At 35.0% G+C, this 21,364-nt stretch overlaps 1 long non-coding RNA gene across 1 annotated transcript in view; it reads right to left on the bottom strand.

Annotated features, from left to right (window-relative positions):
- LOC141571689 (uncharacterized) overlaps window positions 1–20,374 on the bottom strand; it is a 34,612-nt gene extending 14,238 nt beyond the window's left edge. The window contains exon 1 of the long non-coding RNA XR_012496695.1: window positions 20,045–20,374. This is a non-coding gene — a long non-coding RNA (uncharacterized LOC141571689). The remainder of the gene's footprint in view (window positions 1–20,044) is intronic.
- Window positions 20,375–21,364: the final 990 nt, after the last annotated feature.

The raw sequence follows: 21,364 nt of genomic DNA, 5'->3' as shown, positions 1-21,364 counted from the left end.
TAGCAGACAAACTATTATATGTGTACCAGAGAGTACACAGAAACTGGCATCGACTTATTCACTGAATCTCTACAGTGAGCGACATAAATCAAAACTCCCCATGACAGTAGAGAAAGGCCAGTACGTTTTGGCAGAAAGATGATATAGGTGTAGCTTTCAGAGAATAAAATAAACTTCTTTCCATGGTGCCATCTACAGTAACTGCAAGGAGCCTGCAATTCTGCTGCTTCATAATGAGAATTTCTCATAAGTTACAGGGACCTTTTACAATGTTAATCGAATTGATGATGGGTGCTGAACACTTAAGATGGACAGAGGGAAATACTGGTTTACATACACCTCTTATGAATAGAAATAAGTGGATGTGACATAATTTTTATTATAATTAATGGTTGTTATTGCAAAAAATGAATGATACTTTTTCTTAAAGGGAAAAGATAATGAAGTCTGCCCCTTGCCAAAAATGTAGTCTTTTCTCACCAAGTTTTGTAAATGGAGCTAATCTTCTGGACTTATTATGTAATTTTTCCTCATGGTAAAAAATAATAAATAATTATAAAGCAGTATAGAGGTCAAAGTTTTAAATAAGCATAAACAGCTGAAAAGATTCAAAACATGGGGGAAGTATATTTATTTGGTTGTAATCCTGGGGAAAGATTTTCTGTCTTTATTTTGGGTACATAAAGGCAAGTAGAAGTAGCATAATTGTGTTTGACAGGATATCACGATATCACTGGTCTTTAGTTAGTTTGAGCAATCTTATATACACTATTACGGACTTCAGTGCTCATTTTCACTTACGTTATGGCAAAATCAGGTAACGCACGTTTTTCAAGTCATTCTTATATCTAATGATAAGTAGCACTCAAATTTAGAGGTAAATTGAGTGGATGTAGCATAAGAATTTTCAGAAAAGTTTAATAGGATATAATTCATTCTGTTTTATCTTATCCTGAGATTCTATGAAATCACCTAGAAATCTTGTAGGAATTTTGGAATCACTCCATTTAATCAAAAAGAAGTCTAATCCCCTAAGGTATTTTCAGTTCCAATTTGACTCGTTACCATAATTTAGGCTGGGGCCATGTGCCCAAAACCACACTGCTAGAAGAGCCGGATTTATGGTAGTTTTCTGCCATAGCAATCTGCACCACACTAGTTTTCTACTATAGCAACCTAGGTAATGCTACTAAAAAAATAATAATAATAAGGAAAAAATAATACATAAAATATATAGTTTGCCTGCTTCAGCCCACGTCTTATTCTTTGGAAATTAGTCTTTGTACACCTGTTTGAAGGATGAGTCTGAGAGCAATGTCATATCTCATCATCCACTTTTTTATAGTCATACATAATTTATTGTTTTAAATATAACCATCTGATCCAAGAGAAATTATTTAATTGCTAGTCAACAACCAATACAGTTACCTCTTTGGGGAAATTTAACTAAATAGTACTAATATACCAAGTCAGTAAATTGTAGTAGATAATATCCCATTAGTAACACAACATCACAGTGAAAGTCTAAAAATTGATTTTACCAAATCTCTTACAATTGCTTTAGATCACATTTTTCCTGAGGCCTGTTGTGTGTGCTTATTTACAATAAATTTTTCCTTTTTGAGCTAGTTTGGTACCACTGCGCTAAAAACAAATTCATTCTAGTAAAAACAATAAACGTGTGAAAAAAAATAGCTTCACCTAGAAAATTAGATAGTTCTAATTGATTATTTCTATGATCCTTAGCAGCTATATACATTAAATTTATTGGAGTTGAAAAATCAAAAGCAGTAATAAGCACTGGTATTGTTTGAAATAAAGAATAAAGAAACACGTAATTTTATATACACATATAATTTTATATGTGTGTGTTTAATGTTTTTATGCTGTCTTACCTTCTTGGATATTAGTGTAAAGATAATCTCTCCTCTCTAGTGGAATATGGGATACTGGTAGTCCCTGGAATTTCATAGCAAAAGTTACATCAGCTGCAGCATCCTGGAATAAGTGTTTATGGAAAACGGTGGTTTAAGTCACCAAATAACTGCTACACTATATTTCTGTAGTAGGAATTATGACTACATATACACCAAATTCTTCTTCTGATTGTACTGGAGAATTCACAACAACAATAAAATGACAAGTTCAGGCCTTCAAATATTCAGTTCAGGACACAGTTAAGGAACACGCTTCTGTAGTTTCTCCAAAAACATATTATATCTCTTGTAACAAAAGAGCCAATGTTTCTGAAACTGATTCCAAAGTTTGATTCTGCAAGACATAATTACAAATAAGTTGAATCTGGATCCTCTCAAGGTCTTTTGTTGATTGTGAAATAGTGACATCCTGAAGATTATACTGGGACATTTGGGAGGCTTTGGATGAATCTGGGTAGGTTGAGTGCCCAAATCTTACTGATCCTTCTTTACCAGTTCCCTTCCTTCTACGGAGTCTATTTTCCTTTTATTTGAGGATTCTGTACTGTCTTCACCTGAAACACTCACTATTCTTCAAAATATCCATTTTATCACTTATTATTACTCCCAGAACTATCATTAGAATTAGATTTATGAATTCAAAAGGAAATGAGCCCAAAGTCTGAACTTGACAGAGGTACCATTTGCATCGTAAGAAAAGCAATGTCTTGATGCTTTATGTCAGCCAAAATATGGGGCAATGTGAATGGAAATTAATTAAATAATTTGTAAGTTCCAAAAATAGTCAAGAGGGAAATCAAACCAAAGTGCCTTGAACTTAACAATAAGGTCACACATACTAGAGATTCTAGATTAAATGTGTTAGTTGGCTTATTGTGCTTGGATGAATAACCAAAACCTAACCTAAATCGTGTCCTATTTCAAATGAATTAGAAGTGCTGTAACTTTCTTGATGTAATATCCATGAAGAAATCTCAAGTCTAAAAGATATAGGGATGTTGCAGTAAACTTATATTTTGTAATATCTCTTGGGAGGTCTTCAAAGGATGTTCATACATTTGTGTCACCAAATCACTGAAAATGTATTTGTAAAGGAAGCACCAGTGTTCTTGAAGAGTTCTGCATTGGAAGTTTTTTTCAGGTGGGGATAACAAAGGGAAAATTGGCTCCTTTGTATTAATGGGCATGTCAGTATTCCAGATTAGGAGAAATCAAATTACAGTCCTTAGTAGTCAGTGATTTAACAACCACGTTGTCACTGAAATGGGCAGTAGAGATGGTAGAGTAATAACAATAATTTTCACTTTAAGTACCTCTGGTAATGGCAAATTGATCATGGAGAGTCTAGCACTGAACTAAATGAGCATCATACTGAAATGTTATGTCATGTTTTAAAAATGAAAGCAAAACAACAGAAATCCTCCATCTGGAGACCTTATTTGAGCTATCATATTGGAGAGGGGAGGCTTTTTGGTCATAGACCCAGGTCCCTTAAATACAGAGTAGGCTGAATCTCTAGATAAAAAACACTGTAACACTGCCACAAATTTATATTATAACTCATCTTTCTAGTTTTTATCAAATAAGTGTGCTGTTTTGCCTTGTATTTTAAAAAGTATACTGCTGTGACATATTCTGTAAGGTTGCTAGTTTTAACTGAAGTGAAAGCAAATTCAGGCTGAATGGATAGTTGTTACTCCACTTGGCTTATGATCTAGTAAATCTAATATTACATAAAATATCTGTACAAACAGGGAAACTTTACGAACCCTCTAATAATTAATACAAGGAGAAAAATAGACAAATATCTAGGGTTTGAAAGTAAAACCATGCTTTTTTTCTGCAAATAACAGCTCTTATTTATTTATTTATTTTTAAGCACCAACTTTACTACTGGACCCTGAGTAGAAACTGAATGAGACTTCTTACCTAATCATATAGTCTCAGCTATGCAACATAATTAAATGTATTCAGATCAATAAATCCTTAGAGTCAATTTTACAGATTCTGATACTGGAACCAGAGGCCAAACGCATCCGGGGCTTGTGCTGCCTGCGCCACTTAGCCAATAGACAGACACAGGAATTGGGTCCTAGAATAAGTGTTTATTATCAGAGCACCAGTGGTCTGAGAAGGCAGCAGGTTAACACCTCCAAAAACTGCCTTCACATTCTCCGACCAGCCTGGGATATTTAAGGGAAAATCTGGGCATTCCTCCAGAGGCCACGTGATGGTTCTAGGGGTCAGCATGGAGTCTTCCCTCTGGCAATGTGGCTCTTATGACTTGTAAGCAAGCATAAGTTTCAGGGTAATTATCTAAAGCAGGGAACTGGGATAGGGGACATCCTAAACTCAGGAACTGGGATGGGACATTCCAAGCTCAAACTGCAGGGAGGGGGTTGATCAACTTTCAAGCTCTAGGCAGGGAGAGGTGAGGTCTCTTTTGTGGGGGTCCCAACCAAACCCTCTTTCAACACTATGAATAAGTTGCATGATCAGTTATTCAGATTCTCAATGGACCTAATTCGGCTGTATTGTTATCATTCCTTCAATCCAAATCTACAGCCTGATAAGGAGTTTCATAGAAACAACTAAGAGAGAAAACACAGAGAGAGAGACAGAGAGAGAGAGAGAGAGAGATTTATTAATGTATTTTGAGGAATTGTTTCATGTGATTATGGAGGCTGAGATGTCCCAAGATCTGCAGTTGACAAATTGGAGATCTAGAAGAATTGATGTCATTCCAGTTCAAGAGCTGGTACATTCAATGGTAAATTCAAGATCCAAGAAGAGCTGAGAGGAGGCTTCGGTTTGAGTCAGAAAGCAGGAAAATCCTGCTCATACAGTCAGGCAGGAAGAGTTCCAGTTATTCATGGGAGGGTCAGCCCTTTTCTATTGAGGCCTTTAATGGATTGGATGAGGCCCACCCACATTAGGAAGAACATATGCTTTACTCAGTCTACTGACTCAAATGTTCATCTCATCCACAACCACCATAACCAAAACACCCAGAGTAATGTTTGACCAAATATCTGGATACCCCATGGTCCAGTCAAGTTGATATGCAATTAATCATCACAGATCTGAAGGATAATAGTGAAGAAAAATTATCTCAGTGAGCATGGCACTTGGTTGCACACTTTGCGTAGAAAAACAACTGGCTGCAGGTACAGATAACATCAATTCACTGACATTAATAGTCAGGGGCACCAACTAATGATTCATCCAGTGACAAGAACCTTAGCAGCAGTTAAAAAATTAGAGAAAGGTTTGGTTAAGAAGATCAAGGAGGAATGTCTAAGAATTGGTGAAGAATGTAAATATATTTGTTACCCTATGTAAATGTTTTCAAAAGAATACTGCTGTGGAGAAGACTTGCAGCAATCAGGTGAGATAAGATTTGTCATTCTGTGGATTTCAGTCAGCCTCTTTACCTGTCACCTAATGCTTACTCAGTAGGCTCATTACCAGACTGACAACAAATGGCGCTATAGAACTGATTTAGTCTCAAATAGCCTTTCCTCACTAGAATAAATCTGGCTATTTCCACTGTTCAATGACCAAATGCCTACAATGGAGGTATTTACTATACAAATTAAGAATGCTACATATAGTATACATGTTTCTGGAGGGAAGAGTGGCAATAATTTCTGGTGGCAGTTTAATGAATTTTTACCCTCTGAGTCACAAAGAGGACAGCAATTCACCCCATTGGCATTGCCATTTACTCTAGATAAACATTTCCATGCTCTGCTCCTAATTTTTCTGTCCTCATTCTCATCCATAGATTTACAGAATGCCCTACTTGCTACCTTGATATCCCACACTATGTTGCTTCTGAACAACGCATTTACTTTACAGTGAAGCAATAGACTCATACTCAAGGAAATAATTCACCTGACTGTATACTTCATCACCTAGCAGCAGTTGTTCCAGGCATGTAGTGGAATGGCTTATAGAAGACTTAATGATGGTGTTTTCTGCATAACAACACTTGTGATTGGAGAAGTGTTTTTTAAAAAAAAAAAAAGTTTATGCTATGATAACTGCAAATGGTGCCTTCTCACTCTCAGCCAGAAAACAGATTAGAGAATCAATAGTGGAAACTGAGAGTGACTCCTTTCATTATAAACCTAAGATCACCTTCAAAAAGTTTTTTTTTTTTTTTTTTTTTTTTTTTTTGTGGTTTTCCCTCCCTATAACTTACTGCTTTGATAGTTGAAAAGTCTTTATTCACAGTGGAGAAATACCTTACAAAGGCACAATTATGGTCTCAATGAACTAGAAATTGAGAAAACTACCTTACTCTTGGTGGGTTCCTAATGCAACAGAACCACCAGGTAAAGGCTGATTGTCTGCAGTTATAATCCTAATTATTGAAGGAGCAATAGAATTTTTGCCAGAAATTCAGAGAATTTCTGTCTGGAAGACAGAGAAGTGTATGTTTGTCAACCAGTGGATTCTCTGAGGTGTTTCTTAATATTTCCGATGTAGAATATTTTCTTTGTGCTGGGATCATGTCTCGTGAAACCGAAGAATGGAAGCATGGACCAAGGAGAGGCGAGGAATTGTAAAAGAGGATAGTTTATTAAAAGTAAAGAGTAAAGAGTAAAGAAAGAGTCACAGCTCTCAGAATGAGAGGGGGTCCCAACAGGGTTGCCCAGTGACTGAGGCAAAAGTTCTTACTTTTATACCTTCCCTTGCCTGCTTGGGGAAGGGGGCTGGAGCCTTCTAATGGAATTCATCTATCAGGTTTGTCCTGTTTGCCCACCCTAATGGGATTAACGAACCCATTCCTACCTGTCAGATTTGTTCTCTTGTCTGGCCAAAAGGGATTTATAAAATAATTTATTAACCTCAAGGCACAGTCTCATATCTTTGTCCTGGAGTGAAGGAGACATTCCAGAACCTTGAGTGTCAGGATATGGCTGCCTTTTGTTGATTCCAGCAGGGACCTCCCTGTTTACCTAACAACATGCTAACTAACCTGTCTCATTTCCACATCTAATGGTAAACAATAAGAAAATACTACAGCAATCGAATACAGGGAAGATCAGACACTTTAGGAATAAAAGTTTGAATCACCCTGCTGGGCAGAACATCACAAACTTTTACGTTACTAACTGCGTACAAATGGAGTATAGAATGGAAAGTGAAAGCAGGACATTTTAAACAGCAAGTTAATACCTGTTGTAAATTGAGGACTAAATAAATATGCATATGTTCTTCACTGTTTTACATCTTACTGTTACCAGAGAGTGGGCCCTTCTCGGCGCGATATCCAAGTTCTTGGTGTCTCGAGCAAAGAATTGAATGAGATACCGAGGTCAAGTAGTGAAAAAGCAGTTTATTAGAAGAAAAAGTACACTTCAAAGAGCTGAAAGTGGGCCTGAGCTGAAAGCAGTGGCTCAAGGCCATTATTAGAAGAGCAAGTACACTCCAAAGGGTTTGGAGCAGGCCCCAAGCAAAAGCAAGGCTCAAGAGGGAGGCAGCGGCTCGCAGGATCCTGGGGGTTTTATCTGGGACGGGCTGTTCCTCTCCAGGTGTGGGACTAGTTGATTGACACCTGTGATTAACAGGAGGCTATCACCTTATCTCTTCAGACTGTGCAGTGTTCTCTACAGTTCAAAATTGTTAACTACAAGCTGATGGTTCTCCCCACCTACACCTGAGCTGATAGTTTTGGCGGGATCTGCAGCGTGAATCTATTTGCTGGCCACGGTATTAAAGTCATTTCCTCTTGCTTTGTTATGGTCTCCACCTTAATCTCCTCTGCCATGGCCATGTCCCTGACTGCTGATGTTTTTTTTTTTTCTATCTCATTATCAATTGCCTTTTAAAAAGCTTTCTCTTTTCCCCAAACTTTGCTATGTAAAGTGTGTTGATGAAGGTGAGCTTTTTATTCAGTGTTTGGTTTACAGGCTATAGAAGGGTGCCTGTGACTGAACCATAATAGAAAAGGAACACCATCTAATGACACACATAGTGTTTGATGGGAATTTGGGGAAAAAAGCAAATGCATTGTTGCTAGTTACACCCTGTTAGGCCGTCATGTGATACCTGATCTTGCCATTGCTGTTTGGGAGATAAGCTTGAGCAGAAGGTTAGATATTGGTGCTGAGGAACTGAATAGAAGGATTGTGTCAGACTGATTGTTGGTGCTCACAATAATTCTCACCGCATACTATGTTCTCTCTTGCAGCCTAGAAGCTGACGTCTGGAAAACAAATTTCCCAGAATGCTTTGTGGCAGGGCTTTTGCTTCGATGATAATAAGAGAAGTGACTCTTGTTAGATCTGGAAGGCAGTAGTGAAGCACAGTTCTAGTCTTCCTCTTGCAGCAGCAGGCAAAAGCATGTCATGGTGAATGTGAGAATTTTTTTAGTGTCTATTGACCATTGCCCCTAAAGATCATTCTTTTGAATGCTGCAGCCAGCTCCGCAGTGAACATCAGCAGTGATTTTCCTGTACCTTTGAGCTGGGTTGGAAATAGCAACTTCATAAGTACTCAAAAGTTAGCAACAAACCTTTACTCCCCAGTCCTTTCAACAGATTTGTAAACACTTAATTTGCTGTCCTAAACTCCAGGCTGCTTAGTGTTTAAAGAGCTTTATGTTATTCTGATAGAACTGTCAATAATATAGTTTTAGTGAATGAGGATGTATAAAGATATAGAAAGCAATACTAAAAGGACTTCTATGCTTCTTTAAATATTACTATCCATATGACAAAATAGTTGCTAGTATATATACAAAAGGGCTTGTATTATCAAAGAACTAATATCAATAAATAAAAAGGTAAATATCTACAGAGAAATTAGACAACAGCTATTAATAAGTGATACTAAAAATTACATATGACCATTGTCTCCTGCTAATTTCTTCTCAGAAAACCCAACTCAAAAATATTGCAAAAATAAATAGAGAGGAATAGGCAAACCATTTATATAATACTTCTGGAAGAAAATGTTAGAGAGGGAATAGGAAAATTTCCCTATAGAAAAATAACACACAGAAGAAAACTGAGACCAGAAGCAGATGAAAATTTCAACCCAATAGTCCAACATTAATTACAAACATGTTAAGGGTCCAATCAAAACTCTAATGAAAAGCAGTACAAACTCAGGGGAAAAATGGTCAGTGATGAGATGAATAAATAGGAAAAAAGGAAACTGAACTGTAGGGTACAAAAAGGAGTGGAATAAGGAAAATTAACAAAAGGAAACCAATTTACGATGATTAGTGAATAGCTAGTGATAAAGAAAATAGGAACCAAAGATACAGCATATGAGAAGTTGAACTTGTGATGGAGGAAATCAAAGCAATGGAACACAAATGCACTGAAACATATACTAGTATAGTTATTGTATTTATAAGAAAAGAATCTATTTGGCTTCTAGGTGAAAAGATTATGTCACTTTCAAGGGAAAGGAAATCAGATAGGCAGATTAAAAATGAAGGTCCAGGAAATCAGTCTGGCTACAATATTCATTGCTAGAAAATTATAAATCAACACTTACAAAAGACTCAAAGGAAGAAAATGAGATACAAGGATCTTATATCTAGCAAAGTTGTCTTCCAAGTATAAAGGATATAGACCAAACCATACTGAATGTAAAATAGCAGCATATATTTTTTTACATGAACCTATTTTTGAAGAAAAGCTACAGTCAGCTAAGGAGTGATTGGGAAAACACTGACAAAGGACTAGCAGTGAGAATTTAATATATTCAAGTAAAAACCAAATTGATAAAAAAATGAGGCAGGGATAAGAATAATAAGATAGGCTATAAATATTGTATATCTGACAATGTCAAAATGAATAACTAAAAAAATGAAAAGAGAAATTAATTTGGATATTGATATAATCCTTTTTATAGCCTTATTACAATAGCTTGCAGTCAAAGGACATCTTGTAAAATGACAAATTCAGTGACAAAATTGTACAGACTTCATACAAAGATCAACACAAGGAAGATAATACTATTGATTAAAATCGAGTGGTGGAGAACAGGGACAGAATGAGAGAGGAAGAGGATGCAAGATTCTTTTTCTTTTTCTCATAATGAGTAAGTTTTAAAAAGGATGCCTAAGTGTTTTATACAAAAATCTTATAAAGTTTGTTAACTTACAAACTTTCCAAAATATCAGAAAGTCCACTATAAAAACAAAGAAAAGTACAGCATAATGGAAAATATATATATACACACACACATAATCACAAATATGTACAAAATGTGAAATAACATATCACATTAGAGTCAAGAAAAAGAAGGAAGAGGAAAAGGAACAGAGGAGAGGGAGGAGGAGAAAGAGTAGAGAAGTTTCAAAAATATAATTTATTATACTTGGGCTTAGGCAAATAGTAAGGAACAATTCAACATAGCATTTATTTTCCAAGACTTATAGGGAAAGTTTTCTTTGTTGCAAACACTGTTAAATGTATCCCCAAGTAAGTACACTATTTGAGGCAGAATTATAGATATAATACAAGTGAATACTGAAGGATCTGTATCAATGATGAGTTTGAGAAATTAAACATATTTTACCTTAATATAGTCTCCCTAGAATTAATTATTTAATAAGTACTTTATCATTATCAAAATGAACAAGAGTTACTGGATTGGGAAAAGACAAGGAAAGCAATTAGTTGTATATGATTATTTAAAAAAAGGGAGTGAGTGATGGGAAAGTGTGAAGGTATATTTTATTTTAATTATTTTAACATATCTGATTAGAGTCTATAATCTTTTTAACGGTTTAAAATGCAGTAGAATGTTAGTGTGTGCAAAGGCAGGATTTTTGTTTGCCTGTTTGTTTTGTTTCCATACTTCACTGCTTTATTCCTAGCACCTAACACCATACTTGATATATGGTAGGTGTTCACTAATAGTTGCTGAATGAAAGATCATTTTGGAGAAGCACGTGGATAGCACTATGCTTTTTCTTGTTTCCAAAGCAAAAGGGAAAGAAAACATCTAGTTAAAAATTTTGTTTGTTTCTGATTATTTTTTCCATCAAATGAAAACACAAGCATTTGTGAGATCATCATGAGTAAGCATTTCGCAAAGAATAATACACATAGCCGTAAATATATAGAAAAAAATATAACTATTGTTTATACAAATGGTAAAAATCAGCACTATAATGAGTAATATTTCTCCTAAAAGGTTGGAAAAAATAGTAACCTGTGTACAATAAATCATTGTTGACAATGGCCAAAAATTGGAAAAATAGTCATGTTTTCTCATATTCTTGAGGCTTTTGACATGTGTTGCTAAGTTGCCTGTTTATCTATTTATATGCTTATAAGCAGTAAGTGAAAGGGCCTGCCTCACCACATGCATTCCCTGGGCAATTATAAATTGTTGTGCATTTTTAAAAAATCATTTTCAGATGCTACTGTTAAGTAAATGGTATCTGGTCATAAGGTGATTACATTTGATATTGGACTTCTTAAATGTAATTATTGATCATTGTATCTCCTCCTTTAAAGTTTCTAGTCATACTGTTGTTGTTTTTCCCCTGTTTCTCTATTAATATTCTCCAGTAGACACTCTATCTCTTTGTAGTTTAAGTATATCAACACTATCACTGTTATTTGAAAAATCTTATTCTCTTACATTTTTTGCCTTACGCTGTTTTAACTGTTATTTTTTTCCCAGTTATAGTTGACATACAATATTATATTAGTTTCAGGTGTATAGCATGGTGCTTAGACATTTATATAATTTATGCAGTGATCTTTCAGATCAGTCTAGTACTCACCTGGCACTATACACAATTGGTGCAACATTATTGATTATATTCTCTATGTTGTACTTTATATCCCTGTGACTATTTTCTTATAAATTTTATGATTTTTTTGACATGCAGAGCTCTTGTATTTTTATTTTCTCTAAGTCAGTCTATTTTTTTGTATGTGGGCTTTCTCACATATCCCTCAAAAAATCAAACATATTTTCTAGTTCTTATAATTTTTCATTAAAAATTAAATCTTTAAATCATATCTTATTTTAATACATACCATGAAGTAAACGTAGTTAATGTTTTAAATAAGCTATTCATTCCTTCAGCATTATATTGAAACAAATGGATTCTTTACCTACTATGTGAAAGGTTGAATACTTCCTTTAGCTTGGATTTCTTTTGGTATGTTCTTTAGTGTTCCAGTGATCCATTTTATTGGGAGTATATAGTCGAATTACCACCATTCTTTTCATTGATTTTTTAATGATTTATAGATAAAATATTAACTTGATATTTGCTAAATACCATATACGGCTATTATATTATAATACCATATAATATTATATGGTTATTATATTCACTGGTTTAAAACTTATACACATATATATATATATACGTATATACATATATATACCCATGTATATGTATATATATGTATATATGTATACATAAAGTGCAGTATTTGATGCACTTCTCACTTTCATCTTATCCTTATCCACCTTGTGACAACCTCACTTTTATTATTTGAATGTTTCTTTATACAAATGAAGAAAATAAGAATATATACTTATATTTCTTTCTTTCTTCCAAAAAAAGGGAGTATAGTCTAGAACATGTTCTTCAGGTAACTTAACAGTACAATCTACGTTTTTTTCTATTATGTTTGTATGTTTAAACCAAAGTTTATTTAAGTTATTTCTATTTATGCAAGCTTTAGTAGTTTCTAGTCTTCTACTGTTACAAAAATGCAACAGAATAAAACGTTACAAATTGACTTTCTTTTTTCTTTTTTTATTAGTTTCACATGTACAAAGCAACATAATAGTTAGAAATTTACACCCCTCACAAAGTGATAACCCCCCTCCTCCAAGCTACTACCCCTCTGACATTTTATATAGCTGTTATAATTCCATTGATTATCTTCTTATTCCACCTCCCATGACTATATATTTCACCTCCCATGACTATATATTCCACCTCCCATGACCATATATTTAACCACAGGAACATATATAATTATAACTGACATACAATATTATTCTACATCAACTTCAGGTGTACAGTTCAATGATCAGGCATCTACACAGTCTATGATGAGTTCCCCATGATAAGTCCAGTACCCATCTGACACCTTATATAATCTTTACAATATTGTTGATTATATTCCCCACACTGTATTTCATATGCCCATGACTATATTGTGTCTACTAATTTGCACTTTCTAATCAAACGGACTTTATTCTTGTTCAGATGTTTCTTTAGGATAAAATATGCAAAGAAGTATTGACATGTTAAATTTTTGATTACTTAGTCTAATGTATCTTATGTTTTGTATCCCACAGCTCTCCATGGCTTATCTGGTAGCTATGCTACCTGAGAAAACTGTCTTCAATAGTGACTTGAGGAAAATACACATGGGGAATTTACTCCTGCTCTTAACTGCCTTTGCTCATAAATAATACTTGTCACTCCTTTCATAGTCCATTGGCTAAAATCAAGCATATAACTGGTAACCGTACATTACAGAGTAGGTTGAAAAAATCTTGAAGTACATGACATATGCAAGATTTGGTGAACGTTATTTTCTCTGGCATAGTTAAACCTACTAGTACCGAATAATAATTTGTTTATTTTTCCCATGCCTTCAACCCTGCAAAAGAGAAGTAAATAAACCTCAATCCAGTCATTGCACCAATGTAAAGTTCAACATATTGATCAAAGTACTAGGATAAAACAGGTGGAACATTCAAAAATAAATAATTGAAGAAAAAAGATATAATTACAGAGAGTTATACAAGGTAGTATTTACAAAGGAGTTGGCAGGATTAAAGGAAGCCTAATGGGATGGTGAAGCATCATGAACTTGAAGCAGTAGAAAGCAATCAACACCCTTAGATCTGAAGGGTAGGGAGGGAATGGCTATTGGAATGGTTATTAGATTGGTCTTAGAAGTACAGTGGTGTGATGCTTGACAGAAGCTGGGGACACTAATAGAGAAACATGTTAAAAAAAAAAATCCTCAGCAGACAGGAACATAGAGGAATAAGGAATCTTATCTCTCTCTCTCTCTCTCTCTCTCTCTCTCTCTCTCCCCCAATCTCCCCCTTTCCTCACTCCCTCTAATATATGACCCATTGGCTGAACACAACTGGCCAGCAAAAGGTCAAAACAAAACAAACAAACAAAAAAACCCAAAACAGAGTTATATATTGCACAGATAAAGTCTGCTTTTGCTGCACATACAGAACAGGGTGGAGAAAGGTGGAAAATAAATCTAAAGTGAACAAATGGGAACTATGCAAGGCATCGCAAAAGCTCAGGTGATGTCATGCAGCTTCTTCATGAGTACAAATGTGGTTCCTTCAAGTCCGGAGACCAGTGAAGTACATGAGAAAATGTCAGCCCATCATTTTACCTCAAACGTATACAAAACATGTACAATGGTAGGTCTAATGCAGGATAACCTGACTCAGAAAGGTTAAAATGGACAAATACATCAGAATTTCCATAAAAATTATGAAATTCCTATGAGGAAGACATAGCAAAATTGGTCCATCCTAGGGAGCTCTACCTGCTCCCCAGCAAAAGTGCTAGAAATTGTATAAAGCAAACACCTCAACAATTTAGTCTCTGAGTAGTGTAAGTGCCTGACATTAAGCTTTTAATTGCTGAGGCATCCATATTAAAAGATATCCATCTTAAATAAACGTACTGCCAGCTGTGTGGCACAGCCACTATCTAAAAACCAGTAAGAAGTTAGGTTGCCAAAGGACTACCAATGAGGTAACTCTTCCCAGGATTTAATTGGAGTAAGTCCTGAGTCTGCTTTCTGAGAGGCCTTGCCTCTCCATCTATTTTCATTGCTCCCTGGCTCCACCCTGTGGAAGATTCTTCCTATTTCTTCTTTGTTTTTCTTTCTTCTGTTTTTTTTTTTTTTTAATTAATGTTTATTGGAGAGACAATTGCTAGTAAAGTTACATAGATTTCAGGTGTACAATTCTGTAATACATCATCTATCTATCACATTGTGTGTTAACCACCCAGAGTCAGTTATCCTTCCATCACTATATATTTGATTCCTTTTACCCACATCAACCACCCCCCGCCCCCCTTATCCTCTGGTAACCACTAAACTATTTTCTGTGTCTATGAGTTTTTTTTCTTCATTTGTTTGTCTTGTTCCTTTGTTATTTTCAGTTTTATATACCACATATCAGTGAAACCATGTGGTTCTCTACTTTTTCTGTCTACTTGTTTCCCTTAGCATAATAATCTCAAAATCCATCCATGTTGTTGCAAATGGCACTATTTCATCTTTTCTTATGGCATATATATACCATAACTTCTTTATCCAATCATCTATCGAAGAACACTTTGGTTGTTTCAATGTATTGGACACTGTAATAAAGCTGCAATGAACATTGGAGGATATATATCTTTACTGATAAATGTTTTCAGATTTTTTGTGTAGAGACCCAGGAGAGGGATTGCTGGGTCACATGGTTATTCTATTCTTAATTTTTTGAGGAACCTCCACACTGCCTTCCACAGTGGCTGCACCAGTCTGCATTCCCACCAACAGTATATGAGTGTTCTTTTTTCTCCACAGCCTCTTCAACATTTGTTATTATTTATCTTGTTGATGATAGCCATTCTGACTGGGGTGAGGTGATATCTCATTGTAGTTTTTATTTGCATTTCTATGTCGATTTGAGAGCCCAGAAATAAACCCACATAAATATGGACAGATAGTTTTCGACGAAGAAGCCTAAAACATACAATGGAGAAAAGGCAGTCTATCCAATAAATGGTACTGGGAGAATTAGAAAGCCACGTGCAAAAGAATGAAACTAGACTGCTATCAGTCACTATGTACCAAAATTAATTCAAAATGGATCAAAGATCTAAACATAAGACCTGAAACAAGAAACTGAAAAGAAGAAAACATAGATACTAAACTAATGGACCTTAGGTTCAAAGAGGATTTTATGAATTTGACTTTAAAGGCAAAGGAAGTAAAAGCTAAAATAAATGAATGAGACTATATCAAACTGAAAAGCTTCTGCACAGTGAAAGAAACCATCAACAAAATAAAGAGCCAACCAACCGAATGGGAGAAGGTTTTTGCAAACAATGTCTCCGATAAGGGGCTAATATCCAAAATATATAAGGAACTCATACACCTCAACAGCAACAACAAAAAACTAACAATCCCATTTCTTTATCCTTCCTAGCCACATCTGGCAAGCACTTTAGGCAATATGCCCTCCTTGGGGGCTACAGAAATTTGTCAATCTTTGTCTGGCCTTTCAAATATTAAGACTGCTTTTTTTTTAATGTCGTAATCAGTCGCATGCTTCTTAGACTAGACTTAAGCTTTCATTTAGCAGTATGAATTGCTCAGAAAATTGTTTCACTTTTATTGGGTTTATTTTTATTTATGTCTTCCTTTATTGGATTTAATTTTTTTCTCAAAATTAATTAATTAATTAATTTTTATTTATTATGGTAAGATTTCCTAACAGGAGATCTGCCCTCTTTACAAAAATTTAAGAACACACTACAGTATTGTTAAGTGTAGTCACAATGTTGTACAGAAAATATCTAGGAACTTATTTGTCTTGCGTAGCTGAAACTTTGTGCTCATTAAACAGCAACCCCCCATTTTGCTCTGCCCCCAAACACATCATTTTATTCTCTGTTTCTATGAGTTTGACTATTGTAGATATCTCATATAAGTGGATCCATGCCGTATTTGTCCTTCTGTTACTAGCTTATTTTACTGAGCCATTTCATTCACGTTATCGCATATGGCAAGATTCCCTTATTTTTAAGTCTGAATAATGTTACAGTGTATATATATACCACATTTTATTTATCCATCTAAATGGACATTTAGATTGTTTATCTATCTGCAGTATTATGAATAATACTGCAATGAACATAAGCGGGTAAGCATTTCTCCAATATTCTATTTTGAATTCTTTGGGATATATAAACAGAAATGGTATTGCTGAATCATGTAATACATAGTTCTATTTTTAATTTTTGAGGAATTCCATCCTGTTTTCCATACCAGGTGCAGCAATTTACATTCTGACCTACAGTGACAAGAGTTCTGATGTCTCCACATCCTTGTCAACATTTTTTATTTACCTTTATGTCAGCGATTCTAATAGACATGAGGTGGTATCTCATTGCGGTTTTGATTTACATTTCCCAGATGATTAGTGATGTTGACCATCTTTTCTTATGCCTATTAGCCATTTGTATGCATGTCTTCTTCGCAGAAATGTCTATTCAAGTCCCTTGCCATTTTTTAACTGGGTAATTTGTTTTTTATTTTGTTTTTTGGCTATTGAGATGTAGGAGTTCTTTATGTATTTTGGATATTAACCCCTCATGAGATTCATGGTTTATAAGTATTTTCTCCCATTTCATAGGTTGCTTTTCATATTGTTGATTGTTTCCTTTGCTATGCAGAAGTTTTTTTTAATGATGTAACCCCTCATGCTTATTTTTTCTTTTGTTTCTTTTTTTTTTTTAGTATCTTTTTTTTCTATTCTTTTTTTTTTTTTTTTTTAGTTTCAGGTGAACAAGACAAAGCAAAACTTAGACATTTATCATTTATGTCCCTCACACTGTGTGAACCCCCTCCCCCCATCCACTATCCCTCTGTACATTCCCCAAATTAATTTTCAAACCCCCATGACCATCTTGTGGTTACCGACTATTTTTCAAAACCTCTCACCTTCCCCTTATCCCCACCCCCCCCCCCTTCCAGCAACCCTCTGTTTTTCCTCCATGTTTCCAAAACTGTCTCTGATTAGTTCATTCACTTATTCTTTTCTTTAGATTCCGCATATAAGTGAGATCATATGGTATTTGTCTTTCTCTTTCTGACTTATTTCACTTAACATAATGTTCTCTAGGTCCATCCATGTTGTTGCAAATGGTAAGATTTCTTTCTTCTTTATGGCTGCGTAATACTCCATTGTATAAATGTACCACAGTTTCTTAATCCAGTCATCTACCGACGGGCATTTCGGTTGTTTCCAGGTCTTGGCTATTGTGTATAGTGCTGCAATAAACATAGGAGAGCATAAAGATTTTTGAATTGGAGTTTTGGATTTCTCCGGATAGATACCTAGGAGTGGGATTGCTGGATCATAAGGTAGTTCCATTTTCAGACTTTTGAGATACCTCCAAACTGTTTTGAAACCATAAAATTCCTAGAAGAAAATATAGGAAGAAACTTCACAGACATTACCCGGAGTAAGATTTTTTACTGATATATCCCCTCGCGCGAGGGAAGTAAGAGAAAAAATAAACATGTGGGATTACATCAAACTAAAAAGCTTTTTCACAGCAAAGGAAACCATCAATAAAACAAAAAGGGATCCTACTGAATGGGAAAAGATATTTGCCAATGATATATCTGATAAGGGGTTAATATCACAAATTTATAAAAAACTCACTCATCTCAACTCCAAAAAAACAAACAACTCAATTAAAAAATGGGCAGAGGACAGGAAGAGACATTTTTCTAAAAGGACATACAGATGGCAAACAGACATATGAAGAAATGTTCAACCTCACTAACCATCAGAGAAATGCAAATAAAAACCACAATGAGCTACCACCTCACCCCAGTCAAGATGGCTATCATCAATAAATCAACAAACAACAAGTGCTGGCGTGGATGTGGAGAAAAGGGAACCCTTGTGCACTGTTGGTGGGAATGCAGATCGGTGCAGCCACTATGGATAACAGTTTGGAGGTATCTTTTGTTTCTTGTTCTTTTGGTGTCATAACCAAGAAATCATTGTCATATTTCCTCAGTTAAAAATATGCTGCAATGCTACATTAATTTAAAAAGTATGGAAAAATATCCCATGTTCATATATTGGAAGACTTAATATTGTTAAGATGGCAATACTGCCTAAATGAATCTGTAGACACAATACAATCCTTATCAAAATCCCTCCGAATTTTTTTGTTCTTTCTCAGGTGGAAGAGCTAGTTCTAAAATTCAAATGGAGCTGCAAGGGGGCCTAACTAGCTAAAATAATTTTGAAAAAAAGAAAATTGGAAGATTCACATTTCCTGATTTCAAAACTGATTACAAAGCTACAGTATTAAAAATAGTATGGTACTGACACAAGAATAGACTTACAGATCTTTGTAATAAAATTGAGTGTCCAGAAATAAAATTATGTGTCTATGATCAATTAATTTTTGAGAAGGATGTCAAGCCCATTCAATGGGGTATACAATAGTTTTTTCAACAAATGATATCGGGACATCTGGATAGCCACATGCAAAAGAACGAAGTTGAATTTTACTTTATACCATACACAACATTTAACACAAAGGGAATCAAACACCTACATGAAAGAGCTAAAACTAAAAATCCCTCAGAAGAAAACATAGGGGTAAATATTTATGACACATTCTTATATATGACATGAAAAGCACAAACAAAAACAGAGAAAATAGATAAATTGGATTTCATCAAAGTTATATTTTTTCTTCAAAAGACACTATAAATAAAGTGCAAATACCACCCAGGAAAAGGAGAAAATATTTACAAATCATATGTCTAATAAGGGACATTTATATATATATAAAAAATAACTGTTATAACTTTATAATACAAAGAGAAAGAATGAAACGATAAAATAGACAAAGCTTCAAAATAGAAATTTCTCCAAGGAAGATATACAAATGACCAATAAGCATGTGAAATTATACTTGATATCATTTAGTTACCAGGGAAATGCAAATCAAAATCACACTGAAATATTTCATACCCACCAAGATGGCTGTAATCAAAAAGGGAGATAATAACAAGTGCTGAGAATGTGGCGAAATCAGAACCTTCATAAATTACTAATTGGAATGTGAAATGACTCAGCCATTTTGGAAAACAGTCTGGTAAATTGTTAAAAATAAAGTTCCCATTTGATTCAGCAATTTCCTTCCCAGTTATATTTCCAAAACAAATGAAAACATAAGTCTACTCAAAAAATTGTAAGTGAATGGCAGAATTGTTTATAATAGCAAAAGATGGAAACCACACAAATATGAGGCTTGACAATTAAGTTCGTAAACTTAACCTAGAAAAAGTGCTACATACCTCATTGCTGAATATCACTATGGACACCTTCAAAGTACTCCCCTTGGGAAGCTATGCACCAACGCCAGCACCTAGTCCACACTTCAAAGCAATTTTAGGACTCTTTCTGGAATGGCCATCGGAGCTGTCATCATATTACCCTTGTCATCAAAATGTCGGTCTTTTAATATTTACTTTATCTTCAGGTAAAGAAAAAAGTCATTGGGGGCCAGATCAGGTGAATAGGGAGGGTGTTCCAATACAGTTATTTGTTTATTGGCTAAAAACACCCTCACAGACAGTGTCGTGTGAGCTGGTGCATTGTCATGATTCAAGAGCCATGGATTGTTGGCAAAAAGTTGAGGTCATTTTCATTTTTTTAGCGCAGCTTTTTCAGCACTTCCAAATAGTAAATTTGTTAACTGTTTGTCCAGTTGGTGCAGATTCATAATGAATAATCCCTTTGATATCAAAAACGGTTAGCAACATCGTTTTGACTCTTGATTTGGACTGATGGGACTTGTTTGGTTACGGAAAATTGGCTGACTTTCATTGTGCACTTTGATGTTTTGTTTCAGGGTCACGTAGGTACACCCATGTTTCATCACCAGTGATAACATGGCCCAAAACTTTGTCTTGACTCCCCTAAAGGTCTTGGCAAATTTCGACTCTCTTTTGCTTTTGTTCATTGGTGAGCTCCTATGGGACCGTTTTTGCACACACGTGTCTCATGCCATAATTTTCTTAACTGTTACTTTATTGATGTTTACTTGGTCTGCTATGTTTCTCACAGTCAGCCTATGATTTTCACACACAATTCGACAAATTTTTTCAATGTTTTCATCAGTTCTGCTCGTTACTGGCCACCCTGACCTCTCTTCATCAATGATGCATTCTTTCCCCTCAGAAAAACATTTAATCCATTTGTACACTGACATTTTCTTCATGGCATTACCCCCATAAATTTGGATTAACGTGTCCCTGATTTTACTTCCACTCTTGCCAAGTTTAACAAGAAATTTAATGTTTGTCTGTTGGTCTAATTAAAGCTCAAACATTCTCACGAATGCACTCAAAAACATGCAACAACAATTATGAACGCCACTTAGCAAGACACTGCCACACATCGACATGAACACAGCTGTGAGACACTGATATACAAGGTTATGAAACCTTCCCAAGCTGTTTGTAGAGTGCTGCCAGTGAAAGCACAGGGTGGCAAGTTTGCGAACTTAATTCTCAGACCTCACATATCATCTAATGAATGGAAAACTAAAATGTAATATAACTGACTGGTGGAATATTATTCAATCGTAAAAAGGAATGAAGTACTGATACATG

Source organism: Rhinolophus sinicus, linkage group LG01, assembly GCF_036562045.2.
Source record: "Rhinolophus sinicus isolate RSC01 linkage group LG01, ASM3656204v1, whole genome shotgun sequence".
In the NCBI taxonomy this organism is placed as follows: Eukaryota; Metazoa; Chordata; class Mammalia; order Chiroptera; family Rhinolophidae; genus Rhinolophus; species Rhinolophus sinicus.
Note: the sequence above shows the minus strand (reverse complement) of the source record. Positions and strands in the feature narration are given on the sequence as shown.